This window comes from Hyperolius riggenbachi, chromosome 4 (assembly GCF_040937935.1).
Source record: "Hyperolius riggenbachi isolate aHypRig1 chromosome 4, aHypRig1.pri, whole genome shotgun sequence".
NCBI lineage: Eukaryota > Metazoa > Chordata > Amphibia > Anura > Hyperoliidae > Hyperolius > Hyperolius riggenbachi.
In genome coordinates this window covers 471,022,958-471,036,311 of record NC_090649.1, presented here as the reverse complement: position 1 = coordinate 471,036,311, position 13,354 = coordinate 471,022,958, and the positions used below count along the sequence as shown (strand labels likewise).

Below are 13,354 nucleotides of genomic sequence, written 5' to 3'. Positions count from 1 at the left end.
TTGCTATATCTTTTGTTTGTAAACACTGGATAAAAATGGCAATTACAAGCCAGGATGGCAGCAGGGAGAGGCAGAAACAGCACAGAGGGGCCCAGGAGAACATAATGAATAGAATGGTATGCTTTTTACTGTAAGAATTTTAGAGTACAGATTCTCTTTAAAGTGGTATGCAACTCAGCATTTCTTCTCTGCTCTAAAAGATTATTTACAGCATAAAATCTACTACCACAAAAAACAACAACATTCAAACAGTTAAACACAACACTTTCTTTTTCAATGGAAAGATTGCTGCCACATCTAAAGAGGAGATAACATTACCTTTTGTTTACATTCCTTTGTCTGCTACAACTAGTATACATCCCCATCTTTGAGAATGAGCTCTCTCTGCTGTAGAAGCATAGAGAAGTGATCATTAGATAGATTTTATTATATAAATACAGCAGATCTGCAGTCAAATGCAATGGTAGCTTTCAGAGCAGATAAACTGTACTTTAGGTATTTGAAATTTGTAAACATAATATTACATAGTTACGTAGTTATTTGGGCTAAAAAAAGACATACGTCTATCGAGTTCAACCAGAGAACAAAGTACACCACCACGCAAGGAAAGCATCTAAGCCCCCTTTAAATGCAGGTATAGAATTTGTCATAACTACTTCCTGTGGCAATACATTCCACATCTTAATCACTCTTACTGTAAAGAACTCTTTCCTAAATAAATGGCTAAAACGTTTTTCCTCGTGCGCACAAAAGCAAATATGGTAACTGCATGAGTAATAACAAGTAGGAAAACACATTTGTATTGACTGTTATGGAAGAGTGTTATCCCACTTGAGGCAAAGGAAGATTCTATTACCAGTCAGGTTACAGAAAAACCTTATTGATACTTACGTTATTTAGTTAGCGGTTGCCTATTTTAAAATTGAAAATTTGTGCAGTGAACAGAAATGTCGCCTGGAGTGCTCTGGGGCAGGAGGCTGTGTGACATCATAGCTTGGGCTAAGCATTATGGGGGGTTGCTACTTACCAATATACAGTAAAGGATATTTCATTGAGATACAAATAATTAGCTGATGCAGCATTATGCATTGTTTTTTATATGCAAATGTATGCAGTTTGAAAATGAACCAATCAATTCCTACTGAGGAAAAATTAAATTGGTCCATTTTCAAGTAAAATTAGCATCATCCTGCATCAACTCAAAATTATTTGCATCTCATTGACCCCCCCTATGTACAGCAGTATGTAGATATAAGCAGGGGCGTAGCAATAGGGGTTGCAGAGGTAGCGACCGCATCGGGGCCCTTGGGCCAGAGGGGCCCCGAAGGATCCTCCCTCTATCACAGTATTAGCTCTCTGTTGGTCCTGTGCTGGTAATAATCACGTCTATAGATGCTTTAAATAGTAAAAATCCTTAACAAACTGTTCCCCATCCCCTTCTTGCAACTCTGACACTGTGGTTGTCCTTAGCAGGTTTTGGTGTGCCATATCAATTGTTATGTATAGAGTGCTTGGGGGGGCCCCATGTAAAACTTGCACCGGGGCCCACAGCTCCTTAGCTACGCCACTGGATATAAGAAGGATTTCTGATGCTGAAACCAGGATTGTGAAGGTAAAAATGGGTATCCAAAACATTAGTTACGGTTTACATATATATTGTATGGTGTGTGGCCACCGTTAATAAATTGAAAATCTACCACTCGCCATTCAATTTTTTTTTAAATTCACCATTCCCGATTAGATTTTTATCGGCTAAAGACTGGAAATTTTGCTTCCAAATTTTCTGCACAAAAAAACCCCACAAAAACAACCAAAACTGCCGAGATGTATGCTTCCAGCCCCCCCCCCCCCCCCCCCCAGCCCACCCACCCTTTGAAATGGACCTGTGAATCATATACATTGCACATGAATGGAAATGCACATTTTTGCATCCCAAATAAAAAATTTTACATGTGAGTGTCCAGTTAATTGCATACAATTTCATTTAAATTAACTTCATTGGTATGCATGAAAACAATTGGAATGCTAAAAATGTGCATACAAACACAACAAATTGGATGCAAAAAAATGCAAATGTAAATTGTGGAAAAAACTTAGCCAAAAACCCTCAGGGATAAGGCCCCGTTCTTACTCGGAAATTGCAAATCGCGCCCAGCGATTGAAATATTACATTGCTGGGTTGTGCAATTTTTCTGTGATTGCATTTTGCAATTCTCATTCCAATGAAGGAGAATTGCACCGCAATTGCTAGGGAAATGCTACATGCAGCACATTTGCGATCATCGAAAATTGCTATTGCACTGTGATCAATGCAGTGCGAGTTACACCATAGGATTACATGTGCTGCAGAACTTTTCTGAGCGACAGGGATCCGCAAAGCGCGAAACATGGGCTCAAAACGCTTTGCTTCGATCTTTAGTGTAAAGATCCTGGAAACTTTGTTCATCAGCAGTTTTCAGCTATTCATTCTTGCAGTAAAGAATGAATCGCTGAAAACTGCTGATGAACAAAATTTCCTGGATCTTTACAGTAAAAATCTGACAGATCTGACTGGTTTTGTACTAGTCCATCTCCTCAGTGTCTCCTTCATAGGATCTATACCAGGGGTCTCAAACTCGAGTCCCGCGGGCCATTTGCGGCCCTCGATACAATATTTTGTGGCCCTCGCCGGCAAAAGCTTCCTTAGGCCTCTTGCACACTGCAAGCGATTCCGATTCTGATTCCGCTTTTTAATCGTTTTTTACATCCGATTCAGATTCCGATTTGCAGTGTGCAGGGAGCAAACTGCAAATCGGAATCGGATGTAAAAACTGATTAAAAAGTGGAATCTGAATCAAAATCGCATGCAGTGTGCAAGAGGCCTGATAGTTCGCTTCAGTGCTCCCAATTAATCCGCCGCATCCCCGCCGCTAAACGGTGGCTGCAGAGCCCCAAATCGCCCGGGGGGCAATCCGCCGGTTTTCCTGGAAGGGGCAGAGCTTTCAGCTTCAGCTCTGCCCCTCCTGACGTCAATCGCCGCACGGATCGCCGCCTCTCCCCGCCCCTCTCTGTGAAGGAAGAGTGAGAGGGGCGGGCAGAGGCGGCGATGCACCGCGATTGTGAAATTCCTTATGTGGCCCAGCCTCATTCTGACTTTGCCTCCTGCGGCCACCCAGGTAAATTGAGTTTGAGACCCCTGATCTATACAGAGATGCTGGCCTGCCTGAACATTTGCACACTTTTGTGGTAGTTAGACTGAGCAACTGCCATTCAGTAAGTGGTTCTGAAAATTAAGAACACTCTGAGAGTCTCCCCCTCACCCCATGAGGACATGGACTAGTCCAAAACCTGTCAGATCTGTCAGCTTTTTACTGTTTACTGTTAGCCCACCACTGAGTCACCCATTGGATAACAAACACACCCATTTGATGTTACCACTGTTGGTCAAACAGCGTTCTATGCCGGTAGTAATGCAATCCCATTAGGTTGGAGGTGAGTTGAGTTACATTGAAGGACTGGCTTGCACTTTCTCACAACTTTCTTGTCTAAGATGTGCCCCACAACCAAGGACAGCTCAGCCATAGTGGTCAATCAAGGCAGGTAGGCCCGACTACAACCAAAAACTGGCCAACCCCCCTTCCCAGCACTAGAACCCACGACACACTCTCCTATAATGTGGGACAGCTCAGCTGGATTGTAAGAGATAGAGCAGATGATTGGCCAGTTCCTATCTGACTACATCACTTCGCTAGTTACGGGGCATAACTAGACTTAATAGGGCCCTCCTGCAAAGATGTTAGCATGGGGCCTCGTTGGTCCCAAACTTCATCTGGATCACGTGATCCGGAGCCGGCGAATGAGACCAGGGAGTGTTCTGCTGTGAAGCAGCATCTGAAATTACAGATGCTCCCGCTACTTGCTATTCTGCATTTTGAGAGGCGGGGGCAATGGGGACGGTTTTTGTAAAGTATATTAAAAAGTTCAGTTTCTGCTGTCAACAGATCGAGATCTCGACCTAGACCTCTGGCGATCAGCAGATGCTGGGGTTTTGGATGGACTCCTGGAAGCAGCCTTCTGAGACTTCTCTTGAACTGGTGATCTACTCACAGACCTAGATTTGCTGTGGTTACTGTGAGGAGTATGGCTGCGGTTATGGGAACGACTGTAGGACTTCCTACTCCTGGAGTGGGACCTGCTTCGAGACCTGGATGAGCTTCTGCTGCGGGAGCGGGAACAGCTTCTGGACCTGCTGTGCCTCTTCTTTCCTTCTATCGGTCTGATTTTTCTTCCATGGATTTCCTTGCCGGATAGTTTCTCAATAGCATTTTTCAGATCGCTGTTAGATGCAAACTCAATAACCCCCCTCGTTGAGCCTGGGTCTGTGTGCATCTGCAAAAGTCACTTCTCCAGCTTGTCTCATAAAGTCTTTCAAGTCCTTCCAGCTCATGAGGACACATTTTCTACTATGAGACGGTTTTTAGTTCTTATTGATGGAGCACTTCTCTCATTTCATCGGCGACGACTGCTAAAACGATCAATCATTGTATCTTCCACGGCCAAGCCCTCGTCCTACACCACCTCTAGCATGCAGACTGGCATGCTCAATGGTAACCCTTTCGCTGCAGAGTTCTTTGCCATCACGCTCATAAACCACGCCATCTGCATCTCTTGGAAGCGACAGAGGCGCTTCTCCTGATCTTCTTGAGCTACTGTTTATGACCACTGCCTTATTGCCTGAGGAAGTGGGCTTTGCCTGCGAAAAGCGTCGCATTTTTGGGATACTCGTAATAAATGTACTTACCGTATATTATTGAGACAATTTTTTGTGTCTGCTTTTTGGAGGTAAGTCCACCGTTGCCTCCCTAGCAATTTTTAAAGTTTTTTTGTACTTTTTACTCTGCTAGCCTCTCTGTTTTCTACTAAATACACGTTGTCCATCCCTGGTGGAGGGGTGACCTAGCCATACTTTCTCCAATCTACAGAGAGCAACATCTAAATCCTGAGTGAGGACAGGTCTAATCTCCTCACCTGCGTTTACAGTGGTTGCCTGTGCGGTAACCCATGTTTGTGAGTATACTGATCTCACTCATATTATTTCCAAGTGTTCCAGTACATACTACACTATATTGGGCTCTCAGTGTCTCCTTTTTTATATTCTTTGCCATCAAGCTCATAAACCGCGTTATCTGCATCTCTTGGATCTTCAAATTCCACAAAATCCTCTCTTTAGGTCAATGATTTAGATTCTCCCATAGCCCTTGAAAAACCGCTTGACATCTTTTTCTCTGGCAGCTGGGTTCAGCCGACCAATGAACACTCAACCACTCAACACTACAACCACTCATGTCTGCAAAATTGTTAAGTAAAAGATCTCACGTTGTTCGTCTCACACAGGAAATGGGACAGTTTTTGTAACCGAACAGGGAGTTTTTTTGCTAATTGGCTGCACTTGGTGTTGGTTAGAGGGAGTAGGAGGGCCCCCCAAAGCCTCTGGGCCCCCCTGTGATGGCAGGGGTTGCAGGTGTGATTGTTACGCCCATGGTGGGTGGAGAGGGGTGGAGTTATGGTTGGCTGATCGTGAAGCACCTCTCATTTGAAGTATAAGCAAAAAAGTAGTAAAGTCTATTTACTGAACCTGCCGGTCAGGTAATACTAAGCCAAGGGATGTGTAATACGTAAACCTTGGTGTGTTGCAAATTGGAACATGCCAGCGAACAGATGTATTAAGAAAAAAAAAAAAACTGAACCAAAGCTTAAAAAGTAGCCGGTTGGGGCACGGCGGGGAAATGCAGGACCGGAGCTTCTCTGCGCAATTCTGCTTACAGCACAGGAGGAGGCGAGCCGATAACAGCCAGGTGCGTGACAAAATTAGCCGGGTGAAGTACCCGCCTAAAAGAGCCTGGGGAGAACACTGCAACCATTATTATTTGGGGTTTCATTGGGTCTTTAGAGTGCGATTCTGCTTATTTTGGTGGAGGGTCTATATGTCCTACTGCATTCTATTGCCAGTTGATTTTATTTTTTTACATGTACGCTGTAGCTGCCTGGACACTATATAAATTGACTTTTTTTTATGAACTGTAACTAGGGCTTATTTTTGGAGAAGGGCTTATATTTCAAGCATCCTCAACAGTGTTGCTCAAATTTGATCCGGGAGACATCCGGATAGTAGCTATCCGGATATCTCCCAATAAAGCTGCGCGGGGGGTCAAGCTTACCTGTCTGACGTCTTTTCGTAGGTATGTCCCTCGGCGCCTCCCACGATGCGCTCAACGCACGTCACGTGATTACAAACACTTCCTCCTTCAACCCGGAAGGAGGAAGTGTTTGCACTTACGTGACCGCCGCGTGGAGCGCACCGTGGGAGGCACCGACGAAGACGTCAGACAGATAAGCTTGACCCCCCCCCTCGCACAGCTTTACTGGGAGATATCTGGATAGCTACTATCCAGATGTCTCCCGGATCAGATTTGAGCAAGCCTGATCCTCAAAACATTCTGAAAATCATACCAGGGCTTATTTTGGGGGTCTTATTTTTAGGGTAAACTGGGTATGGGGAAATTCTTTTTTTAAGAATGAACATTCCAGTTCTTGAATGTGGCAAGTCAAAACCGGTCCTCTTTAAGGTGACGAAGCCCCTCTCGGAAGATTCATACTCCATAAAGCGCGTCATATCCGAAAACTGCCAACTGTGTTTTAACCTCCCGCTCCTCTTGCCCGCGTCAAGGTATCTGATTGTTCTTTCAATTCCCCTCTTCCATTATTTTCAGATAGTCCTATAAAACCCAAAATATGAGAAATAGGAAAGAGGGGGAAAAAATATATAATGCAGGAGGCTTTTTTATGTCCCGCGGTGATGGATGGGCCCTCTGGAAAGAGAAACAAAACACTAAATATCTCTAATCCCGCATTATTTACCGCATGGCTGCTTAAATGCTACTTTAAGCCTCATAAAATTAAAAAGGAGAGGGTCTCCCGACTGTAGCCGGAATTGGATTGAGGGAGAGGCGCGCGGAGCCAAAATATCGCTACAGAATTAAACGTCAAAAAACCTTCTTTAATAGCAGATCTATAGTTCACACTGTCTGGTTATGATTAATACATTTAATCTAAATCACTGAAAGTTGCTGCTGCTTTTTTCCATAAAATACAATGGGGCACAAATCAGCCTCGCGCAAGGCAGATTCCCATCGCCAAATAATGCCTCTTCCCACTCAATAAATTGTCAGTTATACCTTTAACTAAAAATCAATCCATCTCGGCAGGAATTTATGGCGATTTCCCCTCCGCCGATAAATCTCCTCAACTGTTTATTCATTTGCTTTTTTGATACATTCGCGCCACTTTCGCCACGCTCCAGCGTTTTCCCCCGTTTGATTCATTGTAAATGAGAAAATCTATTTTGACTCAATTTCCCGGGGAAAGAAGTTGAAATCCTGCCGCCTCTTCAATTTTTTTTCCGTCTCCTTATCCGTTTCGTACCCTTGAACTCTCGGCGTCTGGATGGGGAGGACGGGACGGAAGTTTTGGGGTTTTTGCGTCAGGAATGACGTTGGCGGCATGGCAGCATTTTTATGGCAGCATCGCCACCCAGGAGCATCATGCTTTTGAGTTTTGGCTCTAGAGTCTTCCTCAGAAGAAGTAAACATTAACCTCTTTGGCGGTAATCCCGAGCCAGGCTCGTAGTGAAAAAAGATGCTAAGAGCAGTAATCCCAAGAGGTCTAGGGGTAGCTACCAGGAGGTATATAGATGCAGCGGTTATAACTCGCTTCCCATGGATTCGGATGCTCGCTGTTCATTTTCTTCTGAAACTCAAAGGCTCTTGATCCCTCACGTGAGATTGCCATTTGTCACATGACAGATGGCAGTAGCACCATAGAGGTAGAGCACCACCTGGAGGACAGGAGGAAGAATTTTGGCGATGGATCACAGGTAAGTGAGTAATGTGCTGGGTCTGCTGCAGATCTCTCTGGGGCTACGATTTTTCCTGCTTTTAGGATCTAAAAGCACATGAATAAATTGTACCACTTTTAGACCCTAAAATCCCCCCAAAAAAATTATACCCCCAGGGAGGTTAAAGAGTGGGGATGGTCAATGAGATGCCATTAATTCTAAATTGATGCTAGTTTTCTGCAAATTTATATTAGACCAATCAAGTTCAGCAATAGGATATACTCATGCTAGTAGGCGGGCGTTTAAAGCCTTAAACCTAGGGAAAAAGCAGGGCTGTGGAGTCTGTACAAAAATCATCCGACTCCAGGTACCCAACATTGCTCCGACTCCTTAGTCTAATACTTACCAGGGTGGTGGATTTAGCACAACAATAATCAGACTCCGACTCCTCAGTTTATGAAACCACAACTCCAGGTACCCAAAATTGTGCCGACTCAAAATCCGACTCCACAGCCTTAGGAAAAAGTACATATTTACCTTATGATAAATTAGATTTTTCTACTGTCACCACCGTCTGGTCCAAGAGTTACCATGCCACAGAAGTGGTCAACTTGAATTGCACCACTTCCCCTTTGCCCGCTGCCAGTGTGACATGACTACCGGCTGGCCAACTACACACATAACCCCTTGTCTACCCTCTGGATTGGGAAGCTGGTAGGGCAGAAAAGACCTTAGCCTGGCAGCATCACAGCGTGTTATGCACAATACAATTCAATAACATTTGTAAAGCGATTTTCTCCCATAGGACTCAATGACATCCTCACACTTGTGCCCGGTATGGGACATATCAGTAGTTAGCTGTGCTAGTACCCTGTTCAATGGAGAGTGGCGGCCGGCCATATTAAGAGGACTGTACAACTCATAATCTCATATAGGATGCAGATACTCTTGAAAGAACAACTATAGCCTTTTGACACAAAAAGAGTCATCATTAAACACGCATATTTGTAAATGAGCCCCAGATCCACAACAAGACCAGTGATACGGGGTTTCCTGTGCTAGTGGTGGAGTTGAACAGTGAGCGCATGCACAATGTAAATCCATGTAACTGGATGACCTAAAAAATATGAACCTATCGTAAGTGCCTGCTAGGCTGTTGGCCTTAACTCTTGCTGGATGCAGTTACATTAGTGCATATATGTTAAACTCCAGCCTGCGGGGCAAATCTAGTCCACAGAACCATCAAATATGGCCCCCAAGTGGTTTCCCCACTTTGCATTATGTTTGGCCCACTCTAGAGCACCAGGGAAGCTATATTGATGGTGAAGACCTGTATCACCAGGTAAGCCATAAGGGGGAGGGAGAGGGAAAGCCCTAAGCACCAGGGGACTCTCTGGGAGGGGGGGGGGGGTGACCACTAGACATTGAGGTTGTCCCATGACTTGGTCCAAGTGTTCAATTTCGACCCACTTTGTATTTGAGTTTGACAACCTTGTGTTAGTGGGAGGTGGACAGCTTTCCAATGGATTAATTTATGCAAGTACAGGTCGGAGCTGTCAGTATGTTTTAATACTAGAATGTGGAAAAATGTGTTGTCAGTTGGTTATTAGTAGCTTACAGTTGCCACTAGGACTCATGGGAGATGTAGTCCTGTGTCGTTTACTATTGGAGTTGTCCTTGACCCCTCCCAGTTACTCAGCTGTTGCAATGGTGCATTAATGTTGATATCAGAATATTCAAAACCTTTTTTTAAAGTATTATCTTTATTTTCAAAGTTTTACAGTAATCAAACCAAAGGAGAGTCAGGCATGGTGTATTTAGGGGTTTCTTGAAGAACCTGTAGTACCTTTTTTATGGCCATTTCCGTGACATATTTGGTATTGGTGACATTTTTTTTAATGTGTTGTAATAGTATCAGGAAGATTATGCATTTGGCAGCCATCACTGTCATCCAATTTGGGCGCCTGGAGTTTCAGCGCTGTAAAAATTAGTAAAATAAAAGGGTAATTCAGCCACCGTCAATAGCCAGTCCCAGAATTGCGTGTCTTCCCAAGTTGCTACAACTCGGAGGGGGAATAGTAATCGGCGGGGGCCAGGAGTTTGTGCAGAAGCAGGGAGAGACATTTTTCAGCTTCACCCTGTGCCAAAATGGCCCATGCTGATACTGAATGGACTCACTAAAAGTACCCTCTATGGCCATCCGAACTGACTTGCAGAGAAGCGTGTTGCAACAGGGCATGCGTCGGCATCCACTGTACAGCTGTCCCTGCAAATTCCCCGCCCCTCCGGCCATCCGATCTGCTGCATGGCAGGAACCTGTAACCGGTCCGATGACCTTTCCCCGCATGCCTGTTCAGCACCAGTGTCGACCCTCCCATCTAAGTGCACAGAATAGGTCAGTATAGTATATACACTGACAAAGACACAGCAAGTTGGTGACTCATGTATAGGCTGAAGGGGGCAAAAACTAGGCTTATACGCAAGTATATACAATACCACTGACCTGAAGCCTTGATCTGCCTCTTCCTGCATTCCAGAAACCAATGAAAAGCCAGGTGGTCTTACAGATTGACAGATGATAGGAAGGGGCGGGGCTAAAGGCAAGGCTATTGCTAAGCTTATATGCGGGCTCAAGGGTCATACTGAATATATAGAAATAGTTCAGACTGTGGCAAAGGTACTCGCTAGCACTGTGTGGTACTGGCAGGTTAGTCTTTAAAAAATGCTCGCGATGCTAAAATGGAAAGGAACATTTACTACGTTCTGATTGAAGCCTCTAAAAATGATTTAGAATAAATTTGTTATTTGGGCGCGCCATCTGTTGTTTACAAATTTTTCTGTGGCCGTTTCATTTTTTTTCCCCCAGCTAACAACAAGTGTTTCTTAAATAATAAATAAGCAGTGTTAAAAGTGGAAGCAATTTGGACTTGATCTATTGTTGTTTGTGTTAAAGCATATTGGGTGTTAAAATGATTGATTCGAGCAGCAAAAAATCATTTGAGCGGACGGATTAGCGTTCATTAATTTTACTAATTACATAGCAAGAAAAACAGATGTTTTGTTAGGTGAAGATCAGGCATTAATTGCAGGTCCTACCTTTCAAACTAAAAATAGTGCCATTTCAGTAGGTTGGGCATTTGTTTTCCGCGTTAAAAAAAAATTCTTGTTACTCGGACGCGGTATAAGGGCTACTGAGTGGTCTCCGTGGAGACTTTGTTTTGTGTGTGTATGTGTAGTTGTCTTTTTGGGTGTAGCAATACCAAAATAGTATTTCCCAATTTTTTGGGGCCAGATGGTGAATTTTTGACTTCATTATTAGAGATAAGTGAGGTTGATTTTATGAAAATTGACATTTTCCTGGAGTGTATGGGGTGGTGGGATGGTTGTGCTATGTAAGCAGGGTTTAGCTCACCTTGGCCACCGCCTCCCTTCTGATGCGCTCCACATCGCTTTCAATCTTCTGACACTTCCGCCTTCACTGTGGAAGTTGCGGTTTGGAAGGCAGGCGGTGGCCTAGATGTTTACAAAGCCCAGACCCCCTACACACGCCAGGACGGTTTCGGTTTTTGCTAAGTTGAACTCATTCATCCGTGTGCATTCTACACCTTTTATTTAAAGCCGAAGGCGAACCTCTGGTCAAAAACCACATGCAAACATTAATTGCATCAAACGTATCTGGGGATTAGGAGCACACATCCTGACGTCCTCTCCTGGGACAGATAGCGCATCATACCGATTGCACAAGGGAGCTAACGTAATGTATCCATGCGCACCATGCCATGCACATACACCAGCATAAACTGTGTGCATTCTGACATCACAGACAGGGGAAGGAGGGAGTGCACTAGATTTAAACCCTGGCCACAAAGGTCTGTAACAAGAAAAGAAACGCATATATCCAGGCACAACGCCTCTAGTTAGGACGTTTAAACAAGTTATTAATTAAAGGGGGTGTGGCCAGAAAAATAGCAAAAAAACAAATAACTATTGCAATGAATGTTACAGGGCCAGAGTTAGGACACCTACGACTACCTGGGTACTTCTGCACAGTGTAGGTGACTACGCAAGGGAATGCATTCGTTTGCAAGCTAAGACCCCGGCTTTGAACTTAGGTGTAAGGATAACGGTGGTGCCTGGACAAGTGAATCTGTAAATACATTTGTTTGAACATTTGCATGTGAGTGTGCAAAGGGTTAATTGTTTTTTGCTATTTTTCTGGCCACACCCCCTTTAGCACCTCCCTTTAATTAATAACTAATTTAAATGTCCTAACTAGAGGCATGTGCCTGAATTTATGTGTGTTTTTTTTTCTTGTTACTGACCCCTGTGGCTAGGGTTTTAATTCAGTGCACTCCCTCCTTTCCCTGTCTGTGTTTTTTGTCAGCATGCACACAGCTCATGCTGTGCGCATGGACAGGGGCGTAACTAGAAACCCCCCCCCCCCCCCCCGGGCCCGCTCATGGACTTTTGGGGGGCAGGATGGGTCGCAGCATAAGAGGAGAGCGTAGCCGCAGATCGGTGAGGAGGGGGGACATTTTCTCTCCCCTCACCTCGGGCTCTCCCTCTCAGCGCTTTCCCTCCTGCAACCTTTAGTGACAGCGGGCAGCAGCAGCGGCGGCAGGATAACACATACCTCCTTCGCCCCGGAGGTCTCTGATCAAGTAAGTGCTTCATGTTACTTCTTGTGTAAACAGGAAGTGACATGAAGCTCTTAGACATCGGAGACCTCCGGGGCGAAGGAGGGTATGTGTTATCTTGCCGCCGCTGCTGCTGCCCGCTGTCACTAAAGGTTGCAGGAGGGAAAGCGCTGAGAGGGAGAGCCCGAGGTGAGGGGGGAGAAAATGTCCCCCCTGCCCACCTATCATCAGCCACGCTCTCCTCTTATGCTGCGACCCATCCTGCCCCCCAAAAGTCCATGAGCGGGCCCGGGGGGGGGGGGGGGATTTCTAGTTACGCCCCTGTCCATGCGCACAGCATGAGCTGTGTGCATGCTGACAAAAAACACAGACAGGGAAAGGAGGGAGTGCACTGAATTAAAACCCTAGCCACAGGGGTCAGTAACAAGAAAAAAAAACACACATAAATTCAGGCACATGCCTCTAGTTAGGACATTTAAATTAGTTATTAATTAAAGGGAGGTGCTAAAGGGGGTGTGGCCAGAAAAATAGCAAAAAACAATTAACCCTTTGCACACTCACATGCAAATGTTCAAACAAATGTATTTACAGATTCACTTGTCCAGGCACCACCGTTATCCCTACACCTAAGTTCAAAGCCGGGGTCTTAGCTTGCAAACGAATGCATTCCCTTAGTGTAGTCACCTACACTGTGCAGAAGTACCCAGGTAGTCGTAGGTGTCCTAACTCTGGCCCTGTAACATTCATTGCAATAGTTATTTGTTTTTTTGCTATTTTTCTGGCCACATGTGTTATCTTGCCGCCGCTGCTGCTGCCCGCTGTCACTAAAGGTTGCAGGAGGGAA

The 13,354-nt window shown here is 44.8% G+C and overlaps 1 protein-coding gene and 1 pseudogene across 2 annotated transcripts in view; one reads left to right on the top strand and one right to left on the bottom strand.

Annotated features, from left to right (window-relative positions):
* The window catches only part of GPATCH2 (G-patch domain containing 2), a 203,736-nt gene that overhangs the window by 26,310 nt on the left and 164,072 nt on the right, over positions 1 to 13,354 (top strand). The window lies entirely within an intron of this gene.
* Positions 3,961 to 6,652, bottom strand: LOC137571076 (serine/arginine-rich splicing factor 5 pseudogene; annotated as a pseudogene).